This window comes from Lissotriton helveticus (assembly GCF_964261635.1).
Source record: "Lissotriton helveticus chromosome 1_1 unlocalized genomic scaffold, aLisHel1.1 SUPER_1_unloc_4, whole genome shotgun sequence".
NCBI classification, from domain to species: Eukaryota; Metazoa; Chordata; class Amphibia; order Caudata; family Salamandridae; genus Lissotriton; species Lissotriton helveticus.
This window is the reverse complement of record NW_027611681.1, coordinates 2,613,703-2,633,372: the sequence shown is the minus strand read 5'-3', so window position 1 is coordinate 2,633,372 and position 19,670 is coordinate 2,613,703. Positions and strand designations below refer to the sequence as shown.

The 19,670-nt window shown below is 60.3% G+C and overlaps 1 pseudogene across 1 annotated transcript in view; it reads left to right on the top strand.

The window, feature by feature from the left end:
* The first annotated feature begins 322 nt into the window (after positions 1 to 322).
* Positions 323 to 19,670, top strand: part of LOC144806031 (uncharacterized) — a 54,141-nt pseudogene continuing 34,793 nt past the window's right edge. The window contains exon 1 of the transcript XR_013605658.1: positions 323 to 519. The product of XR_013605658.1 is annotated as an uncharacterized LOC144806031 (transcript). The remainder of the gene's footprint in view (positions 520 to 19,670) is intronic.

Below are 19,670 nucleotides of genomic sequence, written 5' to 3'. Positions count from 1 at the left end.
AAACTTAATTTGGTGCAGTCGGAAAGTTGTTTGAATACACACAGTCCTACCAAATATAAACAATTACCCACAGAAACAGGAAAAATAGAAAACATTGTCCAGTTTAATTCTAGCAGGTTCTTACATTTGCATATAATTAATGAAATTCAGGCTATTTCCAATTCACTCTTAAAGAATGGAGGTGGCGGTTCCGTCAGCGGCCACCTGAGGGCGCTCCTCGCCTGCTGATGAAACCCACTGAGCTGCACATAGGATGAAAGGGAGAAGGGTTTTCCTCCTCCGGGTCAGCGGCGGCAGAGACAGCACCAGCAGCGGTCACATCACTTCCGGCCTCTCCTGGTGTTTGCAGCCTGCAGCAGAGGAGGAAGGAGCCCTGTCTGTCATTGCAGTTACATTCATCTGCAGACCCCCCTCAGACCCCAGATTTACCACCCCCAGACCCCAGACCTGCCGCCCCCTCTCCCCCCAGCCCTAGGAGGAGGAGAGAGCCTGGACACGTCTGCTCAGGCCTCTGCTCAGGTAGGAGATTGTCAGCACCTTCTGCTGTGTTTGTAGAAAGAGACTGAATATTCCTGTAGGGAATCTCTGCAAGAGCCGGGCTGAGCTGGGCTCTTCTATCCAGGGCCCCTGGGGCTGAGCTGGGCTCTTCTATCCGGGGGCCTTGGGGGCTGTGCTGGGCTCTTCTTTCCTGGGGCTGAGCTGGGCTCTTCTATCTGGGGCCCCGTTGGTCTGAGCTGGGCTCTTCTATCTAGGGGCCCCTGGGGCTAAGATGAGCTCTTCTATCTTCAGGCCCCAGGGGGGCTGTGCTGGGTTCTTCTATCCAGCGCCCCTGGGGCTGAGCTGGTCTATTCTCTCCAGGGGCCCCTGGGGAGGGCTGGACTCTTTTAATCGGTGCTGAGCTGGGCTCTTCTATCCAGGACCCTTGGGCTCTTCTAACCGGGGGCCCCTGGGGCTGAGCTATACTCTTCTAACCGGGGGCCCCTGGGGCTGAGCTATACTCTTCTATCCGGGGGCCCTTGGGGCTGAACTGGGCTCTTCTATCTGGGGGCCCCTGGGGCTGAGCTATACTCTTCTATCTGGGGGCCCTTGGGGCTGAGCTGGGCTCTTCTATCCGGGGGCCCCTGGGGCTGAGCTGGTCTATTCTCTCCGGGGGGCCCTGGGGACGGCTGGGCTCTTCTATCTGGTGCTGAGCTGGGCTCTTCTATCCAGGACTCTTGGACTCTTCTATCTGGGGGTCCCTGGGGCTGAGCTGGGCTCTTCAATCGGGGGCCCCTAGGACTGAGCTGGGCTCTTCTATCTGGGGGCCTCTGGGGGGGCTGGGCTCTTCTATCCGGGGCCCCTGAGGCTGAGCTATGCTCTTCTATCCGGGGGGCCCTGGGGCTGAGCTGGGCTCTTTTATCCCGGGCCCCTGGGGCTGAGCTGGGCTCCTCTATCCGGGGGCCCCTGGGGCTGAGCTTGGCCCTTCTATCCAGGGGCCCCTGGAGCTGAGCTGGGCTTCTCTATCCAGGGGCCCCTGGGGCTGAGCTGTGCTCTTCTCTCCGGGGCCCCTGGGGCTGAGCTGGGCTCCTCTATCCAGGGGCCCCTGGGGCTGAGTTGGGCTCCTCTATCCGGGGGCCCTAGGGGCTGAGCTGGGCTCTTCTATCCTGGGGCCTCTGGGGCTGAGCTGGGCTCTTCTTTCTGGGGGCCCCTGGGGGGCGGAGCTGGGCTCCTCTATCCAGGGGCCGCTGGGGCTGAGCTGGGCTCTTCAATCCAGGGGCCCTTTGGGTCTGAGCTGTGCTCTTGTGTCCGGGGGCCCTAGGGGCTGAGCTGGGCTCTTCTATCCGGGGGCCTCCAGGGCTGAGCTGTGCTCTTCTATCTGGGGGCCCCTGGGCCGGAGCTGGGCTCCTCTATCCAGGGGCCCTTGGGGCTGAGCTGGGTTTCTTCTATCCAGGACCCCTGGGGCTGAGCTGGGCTCTTTTATCGAGGACCCTTGGGGCTGAGCTGGGCTCTTCTATCTGGGGGCCCCTGGGGCGGAGCTGGGTTCCTCTATCCAGGGGCCCTGGGGCTGAGCTGGGCTCTTCAATCCGGGGTTCCTGGGGCTGAGCTGGGCTCTTCTATCCGGGGGCCCTGGGGCTGAGCTGGGCTCTTCTATCCAGGACCCTTGGGGCTGAGCTGGGCTCTTCTATCTGGGGGCCCCTGGGGCGGAGCTGGGTTCCTCTATCCAGGGGCCCTTGGGGCTGAGCTGGGCTATTTTATCCAGGGGCCCCTGGGGCTGAGCTGGGCTCTTCAATCCGGGATCCCTGGGGCTGAGCTGGGCTCTTCTATCCGGGGGCCCTGGGGCTGAGCTTGGCTCTTCTATCCGGGGTCCCTTGGGCTGAGCTGGGCTCTTCTATCCGTCGGCCTCTGGGGCTGAGCTGGGCTCCTCTATCCTGGGCCCCTGGGGCTGAGGTGGGCTCTGCTATCCGGGGGCCCCTTGGGGCCTGAGCTGGGCTTTTCTATCCTGGGGCTGAGCTGGGCTCTTCTATCCGGGGCCCCTTGGGCTGAGCAGGGCTCTTCTATCCAGGGGCCCCTGGGGCTGAGCTGGGCTCTTCTATCCAAGGGCCCCAGGGGGGGGCTGTGCTGGGCTATTCTATCCAGGGCCCCTGGGGCTGAAGTGGTCTATTCTCTCCGGGGGCCCCTGGGGAGGGCTGGACTCTTTTAATCGGTGCTGAGCTGGGCTCTTCTATCCAGGACCCTTGGGCTCTTCTAACCGGGGGCCCCTGGGGCTGAGCTATACTCTTCTATCCGGGGGCCCTTGGAGCTGAGCTGGGCTCTTCTATCTGGGGGCCCCTTGGGCTGAGTTGGGCTCTTCTATCAAGGCCCCTGGCGATGAGCTGGGCTCCTCTATCCTGGGGCCTCTGGGGCTGAGTTGGGTTCTTCTATCTGAGGGCCCCTGGGGCGGAGCTGGGCTCCTCTATCGAGGGGCCCTTGGGGCTGAGCTGGGCTCTTCTATCCGGGGGCCCTTTGGGGCTGAGCTGGGCTCTTGTGTCCGGGGGCCCTAGGGGCTGAGCTGGGCTCTTCAATCCGGGGTCCCTGGGGTTGAGCTGGGCTCTTCTATCTGGGGGCCCTGGGGTTGAGCTGGGCTCTTCTATCGGGGGGCCCCTGGGGCTAAGCTGGGCTCTTCTATCCGAGGCCCCTGGGACTGAGCTGGGTTTGTCTATCTGGGGGCCCTGGGGGGCTTTCCATTGGGCCCTGGGGGTGTTTGTGGGTATCATGTGTGTTAAAGAGGGGATCTGTGCACTGCATCTTACTGCACTGTGAGGAATCTGTGCACTGTTGGGCATCTTGCTGCACTGTGTGTAATCTCTGCACTGTGGTACATCTTGCTGCACTGTGAGGGACCTGTGCACTGTGGTGTATCTTGCTGCTCTGTGAGGGATCTGTGCACTGTGGTGCATCTTGCTGCACTGTGAGGAATCTTTGCACTGTGGTGCATCTTGCTGCACTGTGAGGGATCTGTGCACTGTGGTGCATCTTGCTGCACTGTGAGGGATCTGTGCACTGTTGTGCATCTTGCTGCTCTGTGAGGGATCTGTGCACTGTGGTGCATCTTGCTGCTCTGTGAGGGATCTGTGCACTGTGGTGCATCTTGCTGCACTGTGAGGTATCTGTGCACTGTGGTGCATCTTGCTGCATTGTGAGGGATCTGTGCACTGTTGTGTATCTTGCGGCTCTGTGAGGATCTGTGCACTGTGGTGCATCTTGCTGCATTGTGAGGGATCTGTGCACTGTGGTGCATCTTGCTGCATTGTGAGGGATCTGTGCACTGTGGTGCATCTTGCTGCATTGTGAGGGATCTGTGCACTGTGGTGCATCTTGCTGCACTGTGAGGGATCTATGCACTGTGGTGCATCTCGCTGCACTGTGAGGGATATGTGGACTGCGGTGCATCTTGCTGCTCTGTGAGGGATCTGTGCACTGTTGTGTATCTTACTGCACTGTGAGGGATCTGTGCACTGTTGTGCATCTTGCTGCACTCTGAGGGATCTGTGCACTGTGGTGCATCTTGCTGCACTGTGAAGAATCTGTGCACTGTTGTGCATCTTGCTGCACTCTGAGGGATCTGTGCACTATGGTGCATCTTGCTGCACTGTGAGGAATCTGTGCACTGTGGTGTATCTTACTTCATTGTGAGGAATCTGTGGACTGTTCACCCACTGTCATGACACCATCCACTGAGGGAGAAATCTGTGACAGTCAAATCTGATTGGTCTGTCTTATGAAGTTATTGAGACTGTAATCTACTTGTTTGTTTATTTTATAAGTGAACCTTTGAAGGGAGTGAGCGGGTAAACAAAGGAGACAAATATAAAACTTAATTTGGTGCAGAGTCGGAAAGTTGTTTGAATACACACAGTCCTACCAAATATAAAAAATTACCCACAGAAACAGGAAAAATAGAAAACATTGTCCAGTTTAATTCTAGCAGTTTCTTACATTTGCATATAATTAATGTAATTCAGGCTATTTCCAATTCACTCTTAAAGACTGGAGGCGGCGGTTCCGTCAACGGCCACCTGAGGGCACTCCTCGCCTGCTGATGAAACCCACTGAGCTGCACTTTGGCTGAAAGGGAGAAGGGTTTCCTCTTCCGGGTCAGCGGCGGCAGAGACAGCACCAGCAGCTGCGGTGACATCACTTCCGGCCTCTCCTGGTGTTTGCAGCCTGCAGCAGAGGAGGAAGGAACCATTGTCTGTCTGTGCAGTTACCTTCATCTGCAGACCCCCCTCAGACCACACACCTGCCCCCCCTCCCCCAGCCCTAGGAGGAGGAGAGAGCCTGGACATGTCTGCACCGGTCTCTGCTCAGGTAGGAGATTGTCAGCACCTTCTGCTGTGTTTGTAGAAAGAGACTGAATAATCCTGGAGGGAATCTCTGCAGGGGCCGGGCTGAGATGGGGTCTTCTATCCAGGGGCCCCTGTGGCTGAGCTGGGCTCTTTTATCCGGTGGTCCTGTGGCTGAGCAGGGCTCTTCTATCTGGGGCTCCTGGGGGCTGAGCTGGGCTCTTCTATCCGAGGGCACTTGGGGCTGAGCTGGACTCTTCTATGCGGGGCTCCTGGGGCTGAGCTGGGCTCTTCTATCCGGGGCCCTGGGGCTGAGCTGGACTCTTCTATCCGGGGGGCCCTGGGGCTGAGCTGGAGCATCTATTCGGGGGGCCCTGGGGCTGAGCTGGGCTCTTCTATCTGGGGGGCTCTTGGGGCTGAGCTGGGCTCTTCTGTCTGGGGGCCCTGGCGCTGAGCTGGGCTCTTCTATCCGGGGGCCTTGGGAGCTGTACTGGGCTCTTCTATCCGGGGGCCCCTTGGGCTGAGCTGGGCTCTTCTATCCGGGGCCCCTTGGGCTGAGCTGGGCGCTTCTATCCGTCGGCCCCTGGGGTTGAGCTGGGCTCTTCTATCCGGGGCCCCTGGGGCTGAGCTGGGCTCTTCTATCCGGGGCCCATTGGGACCTAAGCTGGGCTCTTCTATCCTGGGGCTGAGCTGGGCTCTTCTATCCGGGGCCCCTTAGGCTGTGCTTGGCTCTTCTATCCAGGGGCCCCTGGGGCTGAGCTGGGTTCTTCTATCCACGGGCCCCAGGGGGGGGCTCTGCTGGGCTCTTCTATCCAGGGCCCCTGGGGCTGAGCTGGTCTATTCTCTCCGGGGGCCCCTGGGGATGGCTGGACTCTTCTATCCGGTGCTGAGCTGGGCTCTTCTATCCGGGGGCCTCTGGGGCTGAGCTATACTCTTCTATCCGGGGGCCCTTGGAGCTGATCTGGACTCTTCTATCCGGGGGCTCCTGGGGCTGAGCTGGGCTCTTCTATCTGGGGGCCCCTGGGTCTGAGCTGGGCTCTTCTATCGAGGGCCCCTGGGGCTGAGCTGGGCTCTTCTATCCGGGGGCCCTAGGGGCTGAGCTGGGCTTTTCTATCCGGGTGGCTCTGGGGGGGCTGGGCTCTTCTATCCGGGGCCCCTGGGGCTGATTTAAGCTCTTCTATCCGGGGTGCCCTGGGACTGAGCTGGGCTCTTCTATCCAAGGCCCCTGGGGATGAGCTGGGCTACTCTATCCTGGTGCCCCTGGAGCTAAGCTGGGCTCTTCTATCCAAGGCCCCTGGGGATGAGCTGGACTCCTCTATCCTGGGGCCTCTGGGGCTGAGCTGGGTTCTTCTATCTGGGGGCCCCAGGGGCGGAGTTGGGCTCCTCTATCCAGGGGCCCCTTGGGCTGAGCTGGGCTCTTATATCCGGGGGCCCTTTGGGGCTGAGCTGAGCTCTTGTGTCCGGGGGCCCTAGGGACTGAGCTGGGCTCTTCTATCCGGCGGCCTCTGGGGATGAGCTGGGCTCTTCTATCTGGGGGCCTCTGGGGCGGAGCTGGGCTCCTCTATCCAGGGGCCCTTGGGGCTGAGCTGGGGTCTTCTATCCAGGACCCCTGGGGCTGTGCTGGGCTCTTCTATCCAGGACCCCTGGGGCTGAGCTGGGCTCTTCTATCTGGGGCCCCTGGGGCTGAGCTGGGCTCTTCTATCCGGGGGCCTCTGGGGCTGAGCTGGGCTCTTCAATCCGGGGTCCCTGGGGCTGAGCTGGGCTCTACTATCTGGGGGCCCTGGGGTTGAGCTGGGCTCTTCTATCCGGGGCCCCTGGGTCTGAGCTTGGCTCTTCTGTCTGTGGCCCCTGGGGCTGAGCTGGGCTCTTCTATCCGGGGCCCCTGGGGCTGAGCTGGGCTCGTCTATCCGGGGCCCAGGGGGGCTTTCCTTCGGGCCCTGGGGGTGTTTGTGGGCATCATGTGTGTTAAAGAGGGGATCTGTGCACTGCATCTTACTGCACTGTGAGGAATCTGTGCACTGTTGTGCATCTTGCTGCACTGTGTGGAATCTGTGCACTGTGGTGCATCTTGCTGCACTGTGAGGGATCTGTGCTCTGTGGTGCATCTTGCTGCTCTGTGAGGGATCTATGCACTGTGGTGCATCTTGCTGCACTGTGAGGAATCTGTGCACTGTGGTGCATCTTGCTGCACTGTGAGGGATCTGTGCACTGTGGTGCATCTTGCTGCACTGTGAGGGATCTGTGCACTGTTGTGCATATTGCTGCTCTGTGAGGGATCTGTGCACTGTGGTGCATCTTGCTGCATTGTGAGGGATCTGTGCACTGTCGTGCATCTTGCTGCATTGTGAGGGATCTGTGCATTGTGGTGCATCTTGCTGCTCTGTGAGGATCTGTGCACTGTGGTGCATCTTGCTGCATTGTGAGGGATCTGTACACTGTGGTGCATCTTGCTGCATTGTGAGGGATCTGTGCACTGTGGTGCATCTTGCTGCATTGTGAGAGATCTGTGCACTGTGGTGCATCTTGCTGCTCTGTGAGGGATCTGTGCACTGTGGTGCATCTCGCTGCTCTGTTAGGGATCTGTGCACTGTGGTGCATCTTGCTGCACTGTGAGGGATCTGTGCACTGTGGTGCATCTTGCTGCACTGTGAGGGATCTGTGCACTGTGGTGCATCTTGCTGCACTGTGAGGGATCTGTGCACTGTTGTGCATCTTGCTGCACTGTGAGGGATCTGTGCACTGTGGTGCATCTTACTGCACTGTGAGGGATCTGTGCACTGTGGTGCATCTTGCTGCACTGTGAGGAATATGTGCACTGTGGTGCATCTTGCTGCATTGTGAGGGATCTGTGCACTGTGGTGCATCTTGCTGCTATTTGAGGGATCTGTGCACTGTGGTGCATCTTGCTGCACTGTGAGGGATCTGTGCACTGTGGTGCATCTTGCTGCTCTTTGAGGGATCTGTGCACTGTGGTGCATCTTGCTGCTCTTTGAGGGATCTGTGCACTGTGGTGCATCTTGCTGCACTGTGAGGGATCTGTGCACTGTGGTGCATCTTGATGCTCTGTGAGGGATCTGTGCACTGTGGTGCATCTTGCTGCACTGTGAGGGATCTGTGCACTGTGGTGCATCTTGCTGCTCTGTTATGGATCTGTGCACTGTGGTGCATCTTGCTGCTCTGTGAGGGATCTGTGCACTGTGGTGCATCTTGCTGCTCTGTGAGGTATCTGTGCACTGTGGTGCATCTTGCTGCACTGTGAGGGATCTGTGCACTGTGCTGCATCTTGCTGCACTGTGTGGGATCTGTGCACTGTGGCGCATCTTGCTGCACTGTGAGGGATCTGTGCACTGTGGTGCATCTTGCAGCACTGTGAGGGATCTGTGCACTGTGGTGAATCTTGCTGCACTGTGAGGGATGTGTGCACTGTGGTGCGTCTTGCTGCACTGTGAGGGATCTGTGCACTGTGGTGCATCTTGCTGCACTGTGAGGGATATGTGTACTGTGGTGCATCTTGCTGCACTGTGGGGAATCTGTGGACTGTGGTGCATTTTGCTGCTCTGTGAGGGATCTGTGCACTGTTGTGTATCTTACTGCACTGTGAGGGATCTGTGCACTGTTGTGCATCGTGCTGCACTCTGAGGGATCTGTGCACTGTGGTGCATCTTGCTGCACTGTGAGGAATCTGTGCACTGTGGTACATCTTGCTGCACTGCGAGGGATCTGTGCTCTGTGGTGCATCTTGCTGCACTGTGAGGGATCTGTGCACTGTGGTGCATCTTGCTGCACTGTGAGGAATCTGTGCACTGTGGTGCATCTTACTTCATTGTGAGGAACCTGTGGACTGTTCACTCATTGTCATGTACCATCCACTGAGGGAGAAATCTGTGACAGTCAAATCTGATTGTTCTGTCTTATGAAGTTATTGAGACTGTAATCTACTTGTTTGTTTATTTTATAAGTGAACCTTTGAAGGGAGTGAGCGGGTAAACAAAGGAGACAAATGTAAAACTTAATTTGGTGCGGAGTCGGAAAGTTGTTTGAATACACACAGTCCTACCAAATATAAAAAATTACCCTCAGAAACAGGAAAAATAGAAAACATTGTCCAGTTTAATTCTAGCAGTTTCTTACATATAATTAATGAAATTCAGGCTATTTCCAATTCACTCCTAAAGACTGGAGGCGGCGGTTCCGTCAGCGGCCAACAGAGGGCGGTCCTCGCCTGCTGATGAAACCCACTGAGCTGCTCATTGGATGAAAGGGAGAAGGGTTTCCTCTTCCGGGTCAGCGGAGGCAGAGACAGCACCAGCAGCTGCGGTGACATCACTTCCGGCCGCTCCTGGTGTTTGCAGCCTGCAGCAGTGGAGGAAGGAACCATTGTCTCTCTGTGCAGTTACATCCATCTGCAGACCCCCCTCAGACCCCAGATCTGCACCTCCCACCCCCAGACCGCAGGGGGAGGAGAGAGCCTGGACATGTCTACACAAGTCACTGCTCAGGTAGGAGATTGTCAGCACCTTCTGCTGTGTTTGTAGAAATAGACTGAATAATCCTGGAGGGAATCTCTGCAGGAGCTGGGCTGAGCTGGGCTCTTCTATCTGGGGCCCCTGGGGCTGAGCTGGGTCCTTCTAGGGGAGCCCCTGTGGCTGAGCGGCGCTCTTCTATCCGGGGCCCCTGGGGCTGAGCTGGGCTCTTCTATACGGGGCCCCTGGGGTTGAGCTGGGCTCTTCTATCCAGGGGCCCCTGGGGCTGTGCTGGGCTCTTCTATCCGGGGGCCTCTGGGGTTGATCGGGGCTCTTTTATCTGGGGACCCCTGGGCTGACCTGGGGCCTTCTATCCGGGGGCCTCTGGGGCTGAGCTGGGCTCTTCTATCCAGGGGCCCCTGGGGCTGAGCTTTGCTCTTCCATCTGGGGCCCCTGGGGCTGAGCTGGGCTCTTCTATCCAGGGGCCCCTGGGGCTGAGATGGGCTCTTCCATCCCGGGGCTCCTGGGGGGCTGAGCTGGGCTCTTCTATCTGGGGGCCTCTGCGGCTGAGCTGGGCTCTTCTATCCAGAGGCCCCTGGGGCTGAGCTGGGCTCTTCTATCCGGGGGCTCCTGGTGCTGAGCTGGGCTCTTCTATCCGGGTGCCCCTGGGGTTGAGCTGGGCTCTTCTATCAGGGGATCCCTGGGGCTGAGCTGGCTCTTCTATTTGGGGCCCCTGGGGATGAGCTGGGCTCTTCTATCCGGGGCCACAGAACTGAGCTGGGCTCTTCTATACGGGGGACCCTGGGGCTGAGATGGGCTCTTCTATCCGGGGGCCACTGTGGCTGAGCTGGGCTCTTCTATCCGGGGCCCCATGGGTTGAGCTGGGCTCTTCTATACGGGTCCCCTGGGGTTGAGCTGGGCTCTTCTATCCAGGGGCCCCTGGGGCTGAGCTGGGCTCTTCTATCCGGGGGCCTCTGGGGTTGATCGGGGCTCTTTTATCTGGGGCCCCTTGGGCTGAGCTGGGCTCTTTTATCCGTGGGCCCCTGGGGCTGAGCTGGGCTCATTTATCCGGGCCCCTGGGGCTGAGCTGGGCTCTTCTATCGGGGGCCCTGAGGCTGAGCTGGGCTCTTCTATCCGGGGCCCCTAGGACTGAGCTGGGCTCTTCTATCTGGGGCCGCAGGGGCTGAGCTGGGCTCTTCTATCCGGGGCCCTCTGGGGCTGAGCTGGGCTCTTCTATCCAGGGGCCCTGGGGCTGAGCTGGGCTCTTCTTTCCGGGGCACTGGGGCTGAGCTGGGATCTTCTATCCGGGGGCCCCTGGGGCTGAGCTGGGCTCTTCTATCCAGGGGCCCCTGGTGCTGAGCTGGGCTCTTCTATCCGGGTGCCCCTGGGGCTAAGCTGGGCTCTTCTATCAGGGGGTCCCTGGAGCTAAGCTGGCTCTTCCATCCGGGGCACTGGGGCTGAACTGGACTCTTGGGGCTGAGCTGGGCTCTTATATCTGGGGGCCCCTGGGGCTGAGCTGGGCTCTTCTATCCAGGGCCCCTGGGGCTGAACTGGGCTTTTCTATCCGGGGCCCTTGGGCTGAGCTGGGCTCTTCTATCCGGGGGCCTTTGGGGCTGAGCTGGGCTCTTCTATCCGGGGCCCTGGGGCTGAGCTGGGCGCTTCTATCCGGGGCCCCCGTGACTGAGCTGGGCTCTTCCATCCGTGGCCCTGGGGCTGAGCTGGGCGCTTCTATTTGGGGCCCCTGGGACTGAGCTGGGCTCTCCCATCCGTGGCCCTGGGGCTGAGCTTTGCTCTTCTATCCGGGGCCCCTGGGGTTGAGCTGGGTTCTTCTATCCGGGGGCCTCTGGGGCTGAGCTGGGCTCTTCTATCAGGGGCCCCTTGGGCTCAGCTGGGCTCATCTATCCGGGGGCCCCTGGGGCTGAGCTGTGTTCTTCTATCTGGGGCCCCTGGGGGTTGAGCTGGGCTCTTCTATCCGGGGGCTCCTGGGCTGAGCTTGGGCCTTCTATCCGGGGGCCCCTGGGGCTGAGCTAGGCTCTTCTATCCGGGGGCCCCAGGGGCTGAGCTTGGCTCTTCTATCGGGGGCCACTCGGGCTGAGCTGGGCTCTTCTATCCAGGGATCCTGGTGCAGAGCTTGGCTCTTCTATCTGGGGCTCCTGGGGCTGAGTTGGGCTCTTCCGTCCGGGGCCCTGGGGCTGAGTAGGGCTCTTCTATCCGGGGTCCCAGGGGCTGAGCTGGGCTCTTCTATCTGGGGGCCCTGGGGCTGAGCTGGGCTCTTCTTTAAGGGGCCCTGGGGCTGAGCTGGGATTTTCTATCCGGGGCCCCCTGGGGCTGAGCTGGGCTCTTCTATCCAGGGCCCCTGGGGCTGAACTGGGCTTTTCTATCCGGGGCCCCTGGGGCTGAGCTGGGCTCTTCTATCCGGGGGCCTCTGGGGCTGAGCTGGGCTCTTCTATCCGAGGCCCTGGGGCTGAGCTGGGCGCTTCTATCCAGGGCCCCTGGGACTGAGCTGGACTCTTCTATCCGTAGCCCTGGGGCTGAGCTGGGCTCTTCTATCTGGGGGCCCTGGGGCTGAGCTGGGCTCTTCTATCCAGGGGCCTCGGGGCTGTGCTGGGCTCTTCTATCCGGGGGGCCCGAGGCTGAGCTGGGCTCTTCTATCCTGGGGCCCCTGGGGCTGAGCTGGGCTCATCTATCCGGGGGCCCTGGGGCTGAGCTGGGCTCTTCTATCTGGGGGTCCTGGGGCTGAGCAGGGCTCCTCTATCCAGGGCCCCTGGGGCTGAGCTGGGCTCTTCTATCCGGGGGCCCTGGGCCTGAGCTGGGCTCTTCTATCCGGGGGCCCTGGGGGTAGTGCTGGGCTCTCATATCCGGGGGCCCTGAGGCTGAGCTGGGTGCTTCTATCCGGGGCCCCTTGGGCTGAGCTGGGCTCTTCTATGCGGGGGCCTCTGGGGCTGAGCTGGGCTCTTCTATCCGAGGCCCTGGGGCTGAGCTGGGCGCTTCTATCCAGGGCCCTTGGGACTGAGCTGGGCTCTTCCATCCGTAGCCCTGGGGATGAGCTGGGCTCTTCTATCCGGGGCCCCTGGGGCTGAGGTGGGCTCTTCTATCTGGGGGCCCTGGGGCTGAGCTGGGCTCTTCTATCCGGGGCCCCTTGGGCTGAGCTGGGCTCTTCTATCCGGCGGCCCCTGGGGCTGAGCTGGGCTCTTCTATCCAGGGCCCCAGGGGCTGAGCTGGGCTCTTCTATCCGGGGGCCCCTTGGGGGCTGAGCTGGGCTCTTCTATCCTCGGGCTGAGCAGGGCTCTTCTATCCGGGGGCACTGGGGCTGAGCTGGGCTCTTATGTCTGGGGGCCCCTGGGGCTGTGCTGGGCTCTTCTATCCAGGGCCCCTGGGGCTGAACTGGGCTTTTCTATCCGGGGCCCCTGGGGCTGAGCTGGGCTCTTCTATGCGGGGGCCTCTGGGGCTGAGCTGGGCTCTTCTATCCGAGGCCCTGGGGTTGAGCTGGGTTCTTCTATCCGGGGGCCTCTGGGGCTGAGCTGGGCTCTTCTATCAGGGGCCCCTTGGGCTCAGCTGGGCTCATCTATCCGGGGGCCCCTGGGGCTGAGCTGTGTTCTTCTATCTGGGGCCCCTGGGGGTTGAGCTGGGCTCTTCTATCCGGGGGCTCCTGGGCTGAGCTTGGGCCTTCTATCCGGGGGCCCCTGGGGCTGAGCTAGGCTCTTCTATCCGGGGGCCCCAGGGGCTGAGCTTGGCTCTTCTATCGGGGGCCCCTCGGGCTGAGCTGGGCTCTTCTATCCAGGGATCCTGGTGCAGAGCTTGGCTCTTCTATCTGGGGCTCCTGGGGCTGAGTTGGGCTCTTCCGTCCGGGGCCCTGGGGCTGAGTAGGGCTCTTCTATCCGGGGTCCCAGGGGCTGAGCTGGGCTCTTCTATCTGGGGGCCCTGGGGCTGAGCTGGGCTCTTCTTTAAGGGGCCCTGGGGCTGAGCTGGGATTTTCTATCCGGGGCCCCCTGGGGCTGAGCTGGGCTCTTCTATCCAGGGCCCCTGGGGCTGAACTGGGCTTTTCTATCCGGGGCCCCTGGGGCTGAGCTGGGCTCTTCTATCCGGGGGCCTCTGGGGCTGAGCTGGGCTCTTCTATCCGAGGCCCTGGGGCTGAGCTGGGCGCTTCTATCCAGGGCCCCTGGGACTGAGCTGGGCTCTTCTATCCGTAGCCCTGGGGCTGAGCTGGGCTCTTCTATCTAGGGGCCCTGGGGCTGAGCTGGGCTCTTCTATCCAGGGGCCTCGGGGCTGTGCTGGGCTCTTCTATCCGGGGGGCCCGAGGCTGAGCTGGGCTCTTCTATCCTGGGGCCCCTGGGGCTGAGCTGGGCTCATCTATCCGGGGGCCCTGGGGCTGAGCTGGGCTCTTCTATCTGGGGGTCCTGGGGCTGAGCAGGGCTCCTCTATCCAGGGCCCCTGGGGCTGAGCTGGGCTCTTCTATCCGGGGGCCCTGGGCCTGAGCTGGGCTCTTCTATCCGGGGGCCCTGGGGGTAGTGCTGGGCTCTCATATCCGGGGGCCCTGAGGCTGAGCTGGGTGCTTCTATCCGGGGCCCCTTGGGCTGAGCTGGGCTCTTCTATCCGGCGGCCCCTGGGGCTGAGCTGGGCTCTTCTATCCAGGGCCCCAGGGGCTGAGCTGGGCTCTTCTATCCGGGGGCCCCTTGGGGGCTGAGCTGGGCTCTTCTATCCTCGGGCTGAGCAGGGCTCTTCAATCCGGGGGCACTGGGGCTGAGCTGGGCTCTTATGTCTGGGGGCCCCTGGGGCTGTGCTGGGCTCTTCTATCCAGGGCCCCTGGGGCTGAACTGGGCTTTTCTATCCGGGGCCCCTGGGGCTGAGCTGGGCTCTTCTATGCGGGGGCCTCTGGGGCTGAGCTGGGCTCTTCTATCCGAGGCCCTGGGGCTGAGCTGGGCGCTTCTATCCAGGGCCCTTGGGACTGAGCTGGGCTCTTCCATCCGTAGCCCTGGGGATGAGCTGGGCTCTTCTAACCGGCGCCCCTGGGGCTGAGGTGGGCTCTTCTATCTGGGGGCCCTGGGGCTGAGCTGGGCTCTTCTATCCGGGGGTTCCAGGGGGGGCTGTGCTGGGCTCTTCTTTCCAGGACCCTTGGGCTCTTCTAACCGGGGGCCCCTGGGGCTGAGCTATACTCTTCTATCTGGTGGCCCTTGGGGCTGAGCTGGGCTCTTCTATCTGGGGGCCCCTGGGGCTGAGCTATACTCTTCTATCCGGTGGCCCTTGGGGCTGAGCTGGGCTCTTCTATTCGGGGGCCCCTGGGGCAGAGCTGGGCCCTTCTATCTGTGGGCCTCTGGGGCTGAGCTGGGCCTTTCGATCTAGGGGGCCCTGGTGCTGATCTGGGCTCTTCTATCAGGGGCCCCTGGGGCTTAGCTGGGCACCTCTATCCAGGGGCCCCTGGGGATGAGCTAGGCTCTTCTAACCGGGGCCCTTGGGATGAGCTGGGTTCTTCTATCCGGGGGCCCCTGGGGCTGAGCCGGGCTCTTCTATCCGGTGGCCCCTGGGACTGAGCTGGGCTCGTCTATCAGGGGGCACTGGGGGGATTTCCTTTGTGCCCTGGGGGTGTTTGTGGGCATCATGTATGTTAAAGAGGGGATCTGTGCGCTGCATCTTAATGCACTGTTAGGAATATGTGCACTGCGGTGCATCTTGTTGCACTGTGAGGGATCTGTGCACTGTGGTGCATCTTGCTGCTCTGTGAGGGATCTGTGCACTGTGGTGCATCTTGCTGCACTGTGAGGGATCTGTGCACTGTGGTGCATCTTGCTGCACTGTGAGGGATCTGTGCACTGTGGTGCATCTTGCTGCACTGTGAGGGATCTGTGCACTGTTGTGTATCTTGCTGCACTGTGAGGGATCTGTGCACTGTGGTGCATCTTACTGCACTGTAAGGGATCTGTGCACTGTGGTGCATCTTACTGCACTGTGAGGGATCTGTGCACTGTGGTGCATCTTGCTGCACTGTGAGGGATCTGTGCAGTGTGGTGCATTCTTACTGCACTGTGAGGAATCTGTGCACTGTTCACTCATTGTCATGACACCATCCACTGTGGGAGAAATCAGTGACAGTCAAATCTGATTGTTCTGTCTTATGAAGTTATTGAGACTGTAATCTACTTGTTTGTTTATTTTATAAGTGAACCTTTGAAGGGAGTGAGCGGGTAAACAAAGGAGACAAATATAAAACTTAATTTGGTGCAGAGTCGGAAAGTTGTTTGAATACACACAGTCCTACCAAATATAAAAAATTACCCACAGAAACAGGAAAAATAGAAAACATTGTCCAGTTTAATTCTAGCAGTTTCTTACATATAATGAATTAAATTCAGGCTATTTCCAATTCACTCCTAAAGACTGGAGGCGGCGGTTCCGTCAGCGGCCACCAGAGGGCGCTCCTCGCCTGCTGATGAAACCCACTGAGCTGCACATTGGATGAAAGGGATAAGGGTTTCCTCTTCCTGGTCAGCGGCGGCAGAGACAGCACCAGCAGCTGCGGTGACATCACTGCCGGCCTCTCCTGGTGTTTGCAGCCTGCAGCAGAGGAGGAAGGAACCATTGTCTGTCTGTGCAGTTACATCCATCTGCAGACCCCCCTCAGACCCCAGATCTGCCCCTCCCACCCCCAGACCCCGGGGGGAGGAGAGAGCCTGGACATGTCTACACAGGTCTCTGCTCAGGTAGGAGATTGTCAGCACCTTCTGCTGTGTTTGTAGAAATAGACTGAATAATCCTGGAGGGAATCTCTGCAAGAGCCGGGCTGAGCTGGGCCCTTCTAGGGGAGCCCCTGTGGCTGAGCTGGGCTCTTCTATCCGGGGCCCCTGGGCTGAGCTGGGCTCTTTTATCCTTGGCCCCTGGGGCTGAGCTGGGCTCTTCTATCTGGGGGCCCCTGGGGCTGAGCTGGGCTCTTCTATCCGGGGGCCCTGGGGCTGAGCTGGGCTCTTCTATCTGGGGGTCCTGGGGCTGAGCAGGGCTCTTCTATCCAGGGCCCCTGGGGCTGAGCTGGGCTCTTCTATCCGGTGGCCCCCGGGGCTGAGCTGGGATATCCTATCCGGGGGTCCTGGGGCTGAGCTGGGCTCTTCTATCCGGGGGCCTCTGGGGCTGAGCTGGGCTCTTCTATCCGGGGGCCCTGGGGCTGAGCTGGGCTCTTCTATCTGGGGGTCCTGGGGCTGAGCAGGGCTCTTCTATCCGGGGCCCCTGGGGCTGAGCTGGGCTCTTCTATCCGGTGGCCCCCGGGGCTGAGCTGGGATATCCTATCCGGGGGCCCTGGGGCTGAGCTGGGCTCTTCTATCCGGGGGCCTCTGGGGCTGAGCTGGGCTCTTCTCTCCGGGGGCCCTGGGGCTGAGCTGGGCTCTTCTATCTGGGGGTCCTGAGGCTGAGCAGGGCTCTTCTATCCGGTGGCCCCCGGGGCTGAGCTGGGATATCCTATCCGGGGGCCCTGGGGCTGAGCTTGGCTCTTCTATCTGGGGCCCCTAGGACTGAGCTGGTCTATTCTATTCGGTGGCTCCTGGGGCTGAGCTGGGCTCTTCTATCAAGGGCCCCTGGGCTCTTCTATCCGGGGCCCCTTTGGCTGAGCTATACTCTTCTATCCGGGCCCCTGGGGCTGAGCTGGGCTCTTCTATCCAGGGGCCCTAGGGGCTGAGCTGGGCTCTTCTATCCACGGGCCTCTGGGGGGCTGAGCTCTTCTATCTGGGGCCCCTGGGGCTGTGCTATACTCTTCTATCCGGGGGCACTTGGGGCCGAGCTGGGCTCTTCTATCCATGGGCCCTGGTGCTGAGCTGGGCTCTTCTATCTGGGGGCCTCTCGGGCTGAGCTGGGCTCTTCTATCCGGGGGCCCCTGGGGCTGAGCTTGTCTATTCTATCCGGGGGCCCCTGGTGAGAGCTGCGCTCTTCTATCCGGGGCCCCTTGTGCTGAGCTAGTCTATTCTATCTGGGGGCCCTGGAGCTGAGCTGGGCCCTTCTATCCGGGGGCCTCAGGGGCTGAGCAGGGCTTTTCTATCTGGGGCCCCTGGGGCTGAGCGGGGCTCTTTTATCTGGGGGCCATTGGAGCTGAGCTGGGCTCTTCTATCTGCGGGCCATTGGGGATGAGCTGGGCTCTTATATCTGGGAGCCCTGGTGCTGAGCTGGGCTCTTCTATCCGGGGGCCTCTGGTGCCGAGCTGGGCTCTTCTATCCGGGGGCCTCTGGTGCTGAGCTGGGCTCTTCTATCCGGGGGCCCCTGGGGCTGAGCTGGGCTCTTCTTTCTGGGGCCCCTGGGGCTGAGCTGGGCTTTTCTATTGGGGCCCTGGGGCTGAGCTGGGCTCTTCTATCCGGGGGCCCTTGGGACTGAACTGGGCTCTTCTATCCTGTGGCCCCTGGGGCTGAGCTGGGTTTTTCAATCTGGGGCCCCTGGGGCTGAGCGGGGCTCTTTTATCCAGGGCCCCTGGGGCTGAGCTGGGGTTTTCAATCCGGGGGCCCTGGGCCTGAGCTGGGCATTTCTATCGGGGCCCTGGGGCTGAGCTGGGCTCTTCTATCCGCGGGCCTCTGGGGGGCTGAGCTCTTCTATCTGGGCCCCCTGGGGCTGAGCTGGGGTTTTCAATCCGGGGGCCCTGGGCTGAGCTGGGCTCTTCTATCTGGGGACCCTGAGGCTGAGCTGGGCTCTTCTATCCGGGGGCCCCTGGGGCTAAGCTGGGCTCTTCTATCAGGGGGTCCTGTGGCTGAGCTGAGGTCTTCTATCTGGGGGCCCCTGGGGCAGAGCTGGACTCTTCTATCTCGGGGCCCCTGGGGATGAGCTGGGCTCTCTTATCCGGGGGCCCCTGGGGCTGAGATGGGCTCTTCTGTCCGGAGCCCCTGGGGCTGAGCTGGGCTCTTCTATCCGGGGCCCCTGGGGTTGAGCTGGGCTCTTCTATACGGGGCCCCTGGGGTTGAGCTGGGCTCTTCTATCCAGGGGCCCCTGGGGCTGAGCTGGGCTCGTCTATCCGGGGGCCTCTGGGGTTGATCGGGGCTCTTTTATCTGGGGCCCCTTGGGCTGAGCTGGGCTCTTCTATCTGTGGGCCCCTGGGGCTGAGCTGGGCTCATTTATCCGGGGCCCCTGGGGCCGAGCTGGGCTCTTCTATCCGGGGGCCCTGAGGCTGAGCTGGGCTCTTCTATCCGGGGCCCCTAGGACTGAGCTGGGTTCTTCTATCTGGGGCCGCAGGGGCTGAGCTGGGCTCTTCTATCCGGGGCCCTCTGGGGCTGAGCTGGGCTCTTCTATCCGGGGGCCCTGGGGCTGAGCTGAGCTCTTCTATCCGGGGGCCCCTGGGGCTGAGCTGGGCTCTTCTATCAGGGCTCCTGGGGCCGAACTGGGCTCTTCTATGCAGGGCCCCTGGGGCTTAGCTGGGCCCTTCTATCTGGGGCCCCGGGGGCTGAGCTGGGCTCTTCTATCCGGGGGCCTCGGGGGCTGAGCTGGGCTCTTCTATCCAGGGGCCCTGGGGGGCTTTCATTCCTGCCCTGGTGGTGTTTGTGGGCATAATTTTTTGTTGAAGAGGGGATCTGTGCACTGCATCATACTGAACTGTGAGGAATCTGTGCACGCTGCACTGCATCTGACGGCACAATGAGTAATCTCTACACAACCTCCCTCTGCACAATGGAAATCACTGCATGCTGCACTGCATTTTACTGCATGAGGAATACGTGCTACTGCACTGCATTTTTACAACACTGTGAAGAATCTTTGCACTCTACACTGCATCTTACTGTAATGTGAGAAATCTGTCCACGCAGCCCTGCATCATACAACACTGTAAGAAATCTCTGCACGCTGCACTGTATATACTGCACTATGAGCAGTCTGTACATGCTGCACTGCATCTTACTGCACTATGAATAATCTATGCACACTGCATTGTTTCTTACTGTACTGTGAGGATTATATGTGCACTGCACCTTACTACAGTGAGAAATATGTGCACACTGCATCTTACTACTATAAGAAATCTGTGCACACGTCACTGCATCTTACAGCACTATGAGGAAATTGTGCACACTGTACTGCATCTTACAGCACTACGAGAAGTGTGTCCCACTGCACTGTGAGACATCTGTGCACACTGCACTGCATTGTACTGCAATGAGTAATCTATGCACACTGCACTTCAGTTTAGTGTTCTATGAGAAATCTGTGCACACTGTGCTGCGTCTTTTTCCACTCTGAGAAGTCCGTTCACTCTGCACTGTAACGTAGTACACTCTGAGAAACCTGTGAACGCTTCACCGCCTCTTACTGCACTATGAGGAATCTGTGCACACCACAGTGCACCTTACAGCACTATGAGGAATTCGGAGTACTGCAATGCTATTTACTGCACTGTGAGAAATCTGTGCACACTGCACTGCATCTGATTGCATTATGAGGAGTCTGTGCAGTGCAC